Source organism: Grus americana, chromosome 1 (assembly GCF_028858705.1).
Source record: "Grus americana isolate bGruAme1 chromosome 1, bGruAme1.mat, whole genome shotgun sequence".
NCBI classification, from domain to species: domain Eukaryota; kingdom Metazoa; phylum Chordata; class Aves; order Gruiformes; family Gruidae; genus Grus; species Grus americana.
In genome coordinates this window covers 100,320,476-100,331,993 of record NC_072852.1, presented here as the reverse complement: position 1 = coordinate 100,331,993, position 11,518 = coordinate 100,320,476, and the positions used below count along the sequence as shown (strand labels likewise).

The 11,518-nt window shown below is 41.7% G+C and overlaps 1 long non-coding RNA gene across 1 annotated transcript in view; it reads right to left on the bottom strand.

The window, feature by feature from the left end:
* LOC129205967 (uncharacterized) overlaps nt 1-11,518 on the bottom strand; it is a 32,609-nt gene that overhangs the window by 4,874 nt on the left and 16,217 nt on the right. Inside the window, exons 5-6 of the long non-coding RNA XR_008576934.1 lie at nt 4,694-4,745; nt 646-870 (exon numbers count right to left, since the gene is read on the bottom strand). This is a non-coding gene — a long non-coding RNA (uncharacterized LOC129205967). The remainder of the gene's footprint in view (nt 1-645; nt 871-4,693; nt 4,746-11,518) is intronic.

Below are 11,518 nucleotides of genomic sequence, written 5' to 3'. Positions count from 1 at the left end.
GGTTCTCCATCCCTTTGACAGAAATCACCTTCAGGGAACCACTCAGAAAAAAAAAGTTGAATCCCAAAATGAATCTTTTTCTTTTACTTCCAATTTACAAGGAAAAAAGCAATTTTTACTTGTTATGTTTTGATTTCTTAAAAAAAAAAATCCTGTAATTAGAAAAAAAAGTATTCAAAAAAGATTAGGAACTCTTAGAATCATAGAATATCTCAAGTTGGAAGGGATCCATAAGGATCATCGAGTCCAACTCCCTGCTCCTCGCAGATCTACCTAAAACTAAATGATATGACCAGAGCATTGTCCAGACACTTCTTGAACTCTGACAGGCTTGGTGCTGTGATCACTTCCCTGGGGAGCTTGTTCCAGTGACCAACCACCCACCACACTCTCAGTGAAGAGCCTTTTCCTAATGTCCAGTCTGAGGTAGGAAGGGGCCTCTGAAGATCATCTAGTCCAACCTCCCTGCTCAAGCAGGGTCACCTAGAGTAGGTTAACCAGCACCATATCTGGCCAGATTTTGATATACAAGGATGGAAACTCTACAAACTCTCTGGACAACCTGTTCTGATGTTTGATCATCCTCATTGTAAAAAAAATGTTTTACGTTTAAATGAAATTTCTTGGATTTCCATTTGTACCCACTGCCTGTTGTCTGTTCACCATGGAGAAGACCCTGGCTCCGTCTTCTTTAATGGCCCCATCAGGCATAGGTAAGATCCCCGTAAGCCTTCTTTTTCTCCAGGCTGGACAGTCCCAGCTGTCTCAGCCTCTCCTCATAGGATGAATGCTCCAGTCCCTTGATGGTGGCCCACCTTTTGCTGGGAGGTAAAGGACCAGCTTTGGCCATTGGTGGCTCTCCCCACACACCTGAAATATAAACTCTTGTCAGTGTTGGAAACATGGTGCCAGACAGCTTTATAAATGTCAGTAACCCTTCGGAGTCACCTAGGGAACAGCCAAAGCCACACTGGCTGATTTTAGTGTTGTTCAAGTACTAGCTGATTTCAGAAAGGTTACTTGCATAATAACATCTTTAAATAAAGTGACATGCTTTAATGCTGCCACTTTACTCACTTTTCTTTGTCTCAGAAGCTGCTGTGAAGCTGAAAGGAGGGCAAATACCCCTCCATTATACGCTACTTTTCCTCCTTGATTGGAAGCTTTAAGGTGCCATGATAAAAAATAACCTTTTTTCCTCACAAAGTAGAGCTAGTCTCTGCACTGGTTCACAGTAGTCTATCTCAGAGCAGGAGATAAAAGCAGCTGAGCAAGAGTTCAGCAGTGTGGTTCCTTTCTTTAACACAATCCCAAGCTTCCCTATAAATTAGTGTCATAAGGTGACTGAGTTTCTGCCCCACACCAGGATCTCTCCATAGGGCTGATGTCATAGCTAAGTCCATGGTTCAGGTTAGCACAGTGAGCAAAGCAAGCCTTATCCAATCAGTGCATTGGCTAGACCCTAGCTGAAGAGCTGGGGCCACAATCTCACTAGCCCACACAGCGGAGGCTGTGTCTGGGCTGGCAGGATTTTGGGGTGAGGTCTTGTGATCTCATTGCACACACAAAGCTATCAAGACTGTAGCAGAACTTGGTTCTCTGTCAGTTTAGAAGAGATTTCCTATTTGCAGTTGCATAGATTACAGTTAATGAGGTACTGTGGTGAAAATATCGTAACTGACAATAATATTAATTACTGCAGACCAAGTGCTTTTTCCTAAAGTAGTTGTGTCAAAGTCAAGAGGTAGCAAGTGTTTGCAATATCAAGCATGTAATTTGCTGACAAAGAGCAATGTAGTTGCTCTTTCTAGTGCAGTGGTTTCTAGTGGCTTTCCTTTCCTCTGAATTCCAGCCTGTAGTGCCCAAAAAAACTTAACTTGAAATATTTTCTAACCCTGCATTGATTTATTCACTGAATTGACTATGTGGTCAATCAAGTAACCCTGAAGTGATTAATTAGAATGTGTTTAGTTCATTGATTTGTTATTATATGATATGCCAGCTTCTGAAGCTAATGAAGGAAACTGGCCCAGTAAGTCTTTTAGTTAGAAAAAAAAATATGGAAAGGAAACTTTGGCTTCAAAGGGGTTTCTTTCTATTCCAGCTGTGCAGAAAAAGTCCACATTTTTTGCACTACTGCCAAACCCAAGCATTTACACATCACGTTCTTAATCTTAAAGCTTCTTGACATTTTAAAATAGTAATTATATTGGGTTATTTTTTAATATCTAAGCCTTTAGGATACCCTTGGGTTTAAATTTGAATTTTGATAATGAAGATTAAAAGAAAAGTCAATTTTCAAATAAAAGCTGAGATTGTAATAATAGCGTGTCATTCTAGGTATTAGGAAGATTCCCATATCATTGAGGAAGATGTCTTCCCTTGGGAAGAGGACTATGGTTACTGGGGAGCCTATGCCTGTTTGATACTATGGTTTGACAAGAAGGTTCAAACATGTAATTCAGCTAGCATAAATGACACTGAGACAAAAATAACTGAACACTCAAGGTCAGCTAGTGGGAAAAGTCTGGCCTCCACACAGATAGAAGAGAGAAGCCAGAGACATAACACAAGGCTGTAGAATTGCAAGGAAAGGAAAGATGCTGACACAAAGCCTCAGCCTTCAGGTGGGTCCCGAAGAGACAGTAACAGCTGTATCCTGTGTCACACCCGACTTGCCATTGGCATAGGATTCTGTCTGAGAGAAAAAAAACCCACAACACTTTGCTTCTGGGCTTCAGACTCTAAGTCCAATAAAAGTGCTTTCAGAGTAGAACACATATTATACCACAGCAACATAATCAGACAAGTAGTCGTCCGACATTGCTGCTGAACTGCTTTCCTGTGGTATACTAGAATAGAAACAGGCAAAAAGATTCATGGTTGATGGTACACAGAGATCTGAACAGAAGAAACCACTCAGATGGAAATGCAGCTCCCACGGTGGAGGCTGGTACCCTGTCAATCTGCTGCAGGTATGCTTCTCAATCAAAACATAAGAGTGAAATGGAGTTCACAGGATTTTCTATCACATATCAGTCCCCCTAGTTTAGTCAGCAGTATCAGACATGCCAGAGCAAGGCACAAAGATTTTGATTACAAGCAATTTAAGGAATAGCGTCAACAGGAAGTCTACCTTTAATAGCGGTAGGAATGGGTTTACATGCTAAACGTTTTCCTTGCCATATTCTTTTCACCATGTCGATGTAAACATGGGTGCCTTTTAGCTGTGTAAACACCTGTTTCATTTGTAATTTCAGTTGTCTGCAGTGTTGATGGTAACTAAAACTGGGGAATGCATTGCAGTGTTAACTTTTAAAATCTTTTTGTCAGTTGTAATTACACTTTTTAAATAAGGCTGGTTGTTTTTCAGTCTTCTGGAATGCACCTGTGCTCTCCTGCTCTGAAAATGATTTACAAGAAAAGAAGGGAAGTTGCCTAAAATGTACTCGGTAATTCTTATATTCTGTTATGTATCTTTAACTGCAAACATTAAAGAAAAAAATCTTTGTACAATCACATAAGTCATAGTCCTATAACGTTTTTTACCCTACCACTGCAGGAGACTTTTGTGCCCACAAACTTGTTCACTGTCTGAATTCTATCAGTGGTTTTAAGTGGAGTTATTACTACTCCCTCAAACTGCAAATTTTAGATGCAAACTTATAGATAAAGCCAGGCCACATCCTGAGGTATGTGACATCTCTCCGACAAAAAATCCTCAATGTGATGGCTGTGTGTTGACACAGAGAATTAAAGACAGTTTTGACAATACATCACTGAAGCGATTAGTGATCCTCGAATATTTTCAGCAGTCTTTTCTGGCCTTACTGAGACTAATATTTTGCTTGCTTTTCTCATCACCGTGCATGTCAACAGATGTTTTCATTGTGCTGTCTATAGCAACCCAGAGGTCTTTTTCCAGAGTGGCAGCAGCTAGAATCACAGAATCCCAGACTGGTAGGGGTTGGAAGGGACCTCTGGAGATCATCCAGTCCAACCCCCCTGCTAGAGCAGGATCACCCACAGCAGGTTGCACAGGACGGTGTCCAGGCGGGTTTTGAATATCTCTAGAGAAGGAGACTCCACAACCTCTCTGGGCAGCCTGTCCCAGTGCTCGGTCACCCTCACAGTGAAGAAGTTAATACTGAAAGAATACTGAAGCATAGTAGAGAAGACAGTATAAACTGCTATTGTAAGCTGATAGCTTCAACAGAAATGAATGAGTGGTTTGCGTTTTATTCAACACAGAACCAGTTTCCATGCAAAGAACACAATAAATGTATACAACATCTCAAAGCATGCAGTATAGCATGGGTAGTTTTAATTTGTAGATACTGTTAATTATTCCCATTCCATTAGTAACAATGGGAACTTTTTTGTAGGAAATTAGAAATCGATTTGAAAAGTAATTACTTCATTAAATTTAGTAATTGTGTGCTATAGCCATCTCAATCTTCTTTAAAATGAATGACAAGACACTTTTCTCATTCATTGTTCTTTGTGAATTTGAGAAGTGTGACTCTCCTATTTAATCTTAAAGCAAGGAGGAAGAGCTATAGTAGACATTCCTAAGCCAAAAGAGTAGAGGATTTTGGAGGTTGGAAAGGTATGTCAGTATTGTAGCCACAGAAGCCAGGACTGAGCTATATAGTTGCTGACTTCAATGAAACATGAGCAGGAGGTCCTTTACCTTCAGCATATCCTCCAGGTAAGAAAGTATAGCTCCTTCCTAGGCCTTCCACCTGTACATGTGAGAAAAGAAAAGGGGTCATTTCTTGCAAGTATTCTGCTTTGAATTTTAAGGAGGCAAAGATTTAGTGTCTGGCTTGTTAACGTGATTGTAAAGAGAGAATTTTTTTCAGGATAAAAGAACAAGAAAAATGGCAAGGAAAGAACCTATGTCTGCTGAAACCCATTGCAAAACTTTAGCCAACTTTTGTTTGTGCAAATACAATTGCATTTGCAGATAATCCAACATGTATTTTTTAGTGCTGTTTTTAATAGGATTTAGATGTGCAGTCCCATATGACTCATCAGACTTCTTAAGTGTCTTCTTGTGTGATCTTCATAACCATCTTGGAATGGTTGTGTGACAAAGAGCATGTCTGCCATCAGATAACATGACTGGCTTCAGCTGAGAAGGCTTGGAGGAACTTGTTTGAGCATGATGGTAACTTTTGTCACCTGTGGTCCCACACATCAGGCAAGGCCAGCTGAAGCACTGTAGGTCAGGCTGAACCCTGTAGCATCAGCACAATTTTCTGAGCTGTTGTTGTCTAGGTCAGTGTAGTGATGGGAAAGCATCACAGGTCCAAAGAGGCCATGAGACCATTAAGGAGGTTCTGGGTCCTGTGCAGAAGGAAAAGGGCCAGGGAAGGGTGTCAGAGATTGTATGTCAGTTTTTAGAAGTGGAGGTGATATGGGAAGGCAGATTCCACATCACTTCTTGGAGTGGTAGAAAGCACCCAGGGTGGGGTCTTAAAGGGCGCTAGTGTCAGGCTCAAGGAGAGATGCTCTAACAGTACTTTCCTTAGTCTGTACAAACCCCAAACAATTATACATTCAGAATCATAGAATATCAGGTTGGAAGGGACCTCAAAGCTCATCTGGTCCAACCTTTCTGGGAAAAAGCTCCATCTAGACAAATCACCATCTAGACAAGGTGACCCAGTGCCCTGTCCAGCTGAATCTTAAAAGCGTCCAATGTTGCTGTATCCACCGCTCCCCTGGGGAGATTATTCCAATGCCTGATTGTTCTCATTGTGAAAAATTTTCCACTTGTGCCAATCAGAATCTCCCCAGGAGTAACTTGCACCCGTTACCTCTTGTCTTTTCCATGTGACTCCTAATAAAAAGGGAATCTCCATCTCTTTTGTAGCCACCCACGTTTTTGCAGGTGCAAGTCCTCACACTTGTCCTTGTTGAACTTCATAAGGTTCTTGTTTGCCCACTCTTCCAGCCTATCCAGGTCTTCCTGCAGGGTGGCTCTCTCTTCTACTGTCTACTTCCCCATTCAGTTTGGTATCATCCGCAAATTTCATCAGGGTGCACTTGATCCCATCATCCAGATCACTTATGAAGGTATTAAACAGCATTGGGCCCAATATCAGTCCCTGGAGTGCCCCACTTGTGACAGGTTGACAGTTCAAAAAAGAGCTATTTACCACCACCCTCTGGGTGCAGCCAGTCAGCCAGTTCCCACCCACCACACAGACCACTTGTCTAGACCACAACGCATTAGTTTCTCCAGGAGGAGGCTGTGGGGAACTATATTGAAAGCCTTGGAGAAATCCAGGTAGACAATGTCCACTGCTCGCCCCACATCAACTAGGCAGGTTACTTTGTTGTAGAAGGTGATCATGTTTGTCAAGCACAATTTGTCATTGGTGAATCTGTGCTGGCTTTTCACAATTCCCTGCTTCATTTGACCTGTGATAGCTCCCAGGAGGATTTGTTCCATAACTTTCCCAGGGACTGAAGTAAGATTGATGGGCCTATAATTTCCTGGATACTCCTTTAAGCTCTTCTTGTATATGGGGGTGACATTAGCCTTCTTCCAGTCTTTTGGGACACCCCCCAATTTCCATGACTTCTCAGAAATTATGGAGAATGGCCTTGCAACGACATCAGCCAGCTCTCTTAACACCCTTGGGTGGATATTGTCAGGGCCCAGCAATTTCTAAGGGTCAAGCTCCTGTAATAGTTCAGATACCAACTCTTCCTTCACTGATGGTGAGTCCGTGTTTGCATCGACCTGGATTTTTGTTTCCAAGGTCTGGGGCCCAACAGTGCTGGTAAAGACAGAGGTGAAGAAAGTGTTGAGAACCTCTATCTTTTCAGGATCGTTGGTGACTAATTCACCTCTCCTGTTCAACAGTGGCCCAGTATTATCCTTCTGCTTGTTGATTACATACCTGAAGAGCCCTTTCTTGTAGTTTCTGACATCTCTGTCCAATTTCAATTTGAGCTGAACTTTTGCTTTTCTAACTGCATCTTGGCATGCTCTGCCAATGCCCTTATAGTTCTCAATGGGTATTTGTCCGCTTTTCCATCTCTGGTACACTTTCCTTTTGGTTTTGAGCAGACATAGAAGCTCACAGATAAGCCAAAGGGGTCTTGCTCCACCTACTTCCCTTACCTTTAAAAAGGATGGACTGGTTTGTGCTTTCAGGGGAGCATTCTTGAAAAGCTCCCAGCACTTGCCAGCTTCTTTATCCTCCATGGAAGCTTCCCACAGAATCCCTCCCAACTGAGCTCTGAGCAAGCTGAGGTCTGCTCTTCTAAAGTGTAAAGCCTTTGTCTTAGTACTAACCTTCAGCATGCTCAGCAGGATCCCAAACTCCACAATATTGTGATCACTGCAGCCGAGGCTATCACTAACCAAGATATTACAAAGCAGGTTTTCTTGGTTTGTGAGTAGCAAGCCCAGTAATGCCTCATTCCTGGTTGACATATCTAACATTTGTATGAGGAATGTATGATGGTTGACATGTGAGCTGCTGTATTGTTCTTCCAACAAATGTCTAGGTAGTTAAAGTCACCCATAAGAACCAGGTTCTGTTGACTGAAGCATGCTTAAGTGACCCAAATATTGCTTTGTCAGCTTTATTGTCTTGGTTTGGAGGTCAGTAGCAGATGCCTACTGTACGATCCCCCTTGGAGACTACCCCTCTGATCTTGACCCAGAGGCATTGCATAGGGCTTCCACAATCACCGTAGTTGACTTCTATACATTCAAGGTTCTCCTTAACATAGAGCATGACTCCTCCACCTCTTCTTCCCTGCCTGTCTTTATGAAACAGCCTATAGCTGTCCATCACAATATGTGAGTTGTCCCACCATGTTTCAGTTATTCCTATGGTATCATAATTTTCTGAATGGGCATGGAGCTCCAGTTTGTTTACCAGACTGTGTGCATTGGTATATATATGCTTGAGGTGGTTGGTCATGGTTCACATCTTGGGAGGCACCTAAGGAACATTTGTTCAGTCTAGAATACTGGACCGAAAATATGCTTTAAAAAATATGCAGATGTCTTCATCAAAATAGAGTTAGCTAGCTAAAGGCCTCACTAAATATCTCCCTTTTAGTTAACCAGCCACAGTCCTCCCATGAATTCTCTCATTCAGTTCAGATTGCTTCTGGCTGTATTCACTCTGGCTTGCATGTTAGCAGCAAGGAGTCAAACATGTTTATTTGCATACTTTTCATCCTGTTTCATTCTGCATTTCTGTGGGCTCTGAATGCATGCTGACTGACTTCTTTTCCCACACTTTCTCTTGTCTGTCTTACACCTTGAGTGATGAAAGGGTGAGAGAGAAAGGAAAGTTGTCAGAACATCAGTAAATTGGGATATATAATAGCGAGGTGGTTAAATATTCAGGATAAGTAGTTGCTGTGGCACCTGAAAAGCCTGAGAAACAGCAGCAGAAGTCAGTTGTTTCATCAGTCCTTGAGATTGCTATCAGAAGTGTGCAAAATATCAAAAATCTCTGATTTAGTTAGAGTGCAGGGCACTCCTAGTCGCCTGTTAACCCATGGGCCATACGTGCTTTTGTTTCTCTGGTGTGGTAAAGCCTTGACTGGGCTCTCGGCAGAGTCCTGAGCACATTTTCTGTTAGCGTTTTTGAGCCAAACTTTTGCCTGTTGCTGCAGCAGAAGGAAACAAAGACATGGCTCGACAAAATGGAGAGAGCACAGCGTGACGAACGGGACTTGGAGATCTAAGAGAACAGGGTGAGCATGGGCACGCTTTTAGCGGCTGCCCCTCGTCCACCAGCAGATAGTGAAGCAAGTAGAGATTTGGCACAGTTGAGCTCTTTACCTCCAAGAGCAGGGAGGAGCCCTGAGGAAGACTGATCCTCTGGGGCTGCTTCCTATTACTGAACACTCTTGGCAAAGCCGTGGTCAGTTCTTCATCTTTCTTGCAGCTATGTGCATCCATGTTTATTGTTGTAACTACCAGGGACATAAAATACTCTTTAACAATTTTTCATACACTTGAGGAGTATTAATGTCTATTTTCTCCTTTTTCCCTTTCCCTGTCCTTTTTTCCTTTAATCTGTATTTAGCCTTCATTTAGCCTTTCTGTGTAGTTCTCAGTTTTCAAGCCTTTAATCTTTCTCACTCATCTGTAGACTGTCTCCAATCAGTCCACACCTTTCTTGAAGTGTAATGTCAAAAAACTGGATGCAGTTTTCCAGTTGGTATCTTGCCAGTGAACAGCAGAGGAGTTATGTGGCATGTTTTATTTATATTCCAACCAAGTATCACTGGATGAAATAATTTCATCTAACTTTATGCTGTAGCTGTCTACACCTGACCTGAGCGTCCTTAAACTCCTTTAAAGTGAATGTCCTGATTCTAGAGTGTGACTCATCTATTTTACCTATATCCTTTAGGTGACTTGAACTGCACTTCAGAAGTGCCTGTTTATATTGGTTCATCATAAAGAGATCATAGTCTGATCAGCTAAAATGTAGGCACTCACCTACAGTGTGCATGGCTGCTTTTGGCCAGATAAATACCATCCTTCATCTACCAGCTATTTTGCACTTCTGGATGCTGGAGAACATAGGATTGGAAACAATTACTTGGATCATTGAGTCCTGTCCCCTGCAGTCATGGACAACTGGGCTATATATATCTAATTCAGAACCAACTTCGTACACTGTGGTATGCTCCAAGTCACAGAACACTTCCAAATACTCATTCAATGCATACTAAAAGACCGAAGTCTAAACTTCCATGTGGATCAGGAAAAGAGGAAGGACGATGCACCCTATATTCCTGGGAAAGCACATTAATGAAGACACTCTGAACATCCCTGAGAAGCAGACCAGGCCATCCGCTACACAGGAAGGTTGATATTTGCTACCAAACTGACAAGGAGTTGAAAATTCCTGCCAACCTCAAATCTGGTAGTTGTTTTAATCTTGTATGGGTGAACACAGTGCAAATATGTCAGGGTAAGGTAATCCCTGCACCTTGACACTACAAACTGTATGTTAGTGGGTTAAAAAAAATCAATCCTTCCTCGTCTGGTACTACATTTTTTCCCCTCCTGAAACCTTGCATCATGCACACACACGCGCACTCACAGCAAGTGCAGCCCTATTGTGTGGTTGTACTTCCTGTTATCTTCTGCCGTTATAAGAAAGAAGTGAGTGTAAGGCCTGAAAACTGCAGATTATTTGGAGTATCTCAGTCAATAAGGAGGTTCAGTCCCGTGTTTATTCAGATACAGACACAGGCCTCAATTTTCTGGACATGTTAAAGAGTGCAGTATACTTTTTTTGCAGTAAAATAAATAAATACTTTTTTTTTGCCTCTAATGAATTGTAGGTTAATGCTAAATACAAAATGCTAACAGTCAAGCAATGTATTAGCATTTTTGGATGAAAATATGACATTTTATATACCCTTAAGGAAAAATATTGTTTGCTCCCTGGAGCTACCCTGACCAATTTAATTTCCCACATCAGTACACATCATGAAGTCAAACCTTCTCACTCTGTCTTTCAATCTACACATAACACTCAGAGTACCAGATTTGTTTTTCTTCTTGTATGTGTTTTGAGTATATTTCTTGCTTTAGACTTCCTTTTTAATGGATATTCACATGTTGCGATTACTGGTGTCATTTAATTTGGTTTCTGCATTTCATCAAAACAGAACCATGCACCCAGTGTTGCAGTGCTAGGAGAAGGTGAAAGCCAAAATGGCAGAGGCTGTACAAAAGTGGTGATGAGGTGCAACATTTAGGTAAATCAGCAACTAAAGGAAAAGTTGAATGGATCCCCTTTCTTTAGGACCCTAGAGAAAACAAAGCCCTATAGTGAGGAAAGATTCAGCTTGAGTTAAAAATTAAAAAATTCAAACCATCACTAATCCGAGGATATCCAAGCCATACTGCTTGCTGCCAAAGAGGGAACCAAACTTAGAGGTGTGAAAACCAAACACTGACTGCAGAAACATGGCCTTCCCACCTCTGAGTAATCAGGTCACTTAGTTTAGGATGACAGGTCCCAAGGTTTGAAACTTTGTGCATGTCACCCATAGGAATGATGAAAGGCTCTGCTAAGCCTGCAAAGATTTGTGTTTATATAGCCGGGGATGTCAGGATGCCTGGCCCAAGCCTGCCTCAACACTGTTTCTAAAACAGTATGGACTGTGGCTTTCATAGACAGCATCTCTCCTTCCTCTAACACATCCATAACAGTGACGGCCAAAATATATAAATTTACATCAGATTTACCTGATCTTTCTGTGGAGCCAAAACATTGTCTAAGTCAGAAATGCTAAATGGATCATCATCACCATAAAACATTTCTCAAATTGTTACACAACTGAAGTTAATTTTACATTATTGCTACAACGAATACCTGAGGAAAGCTGGAAATTATGTGCTCGGAGTCTTTATATCATGTGCCAGGCTTTCAACCTAATATGGCCCAAGCACATTTTTCATTAACACTTACGTGTTAACTCTTTTGAAGACTTGGCTTGGCTTTCT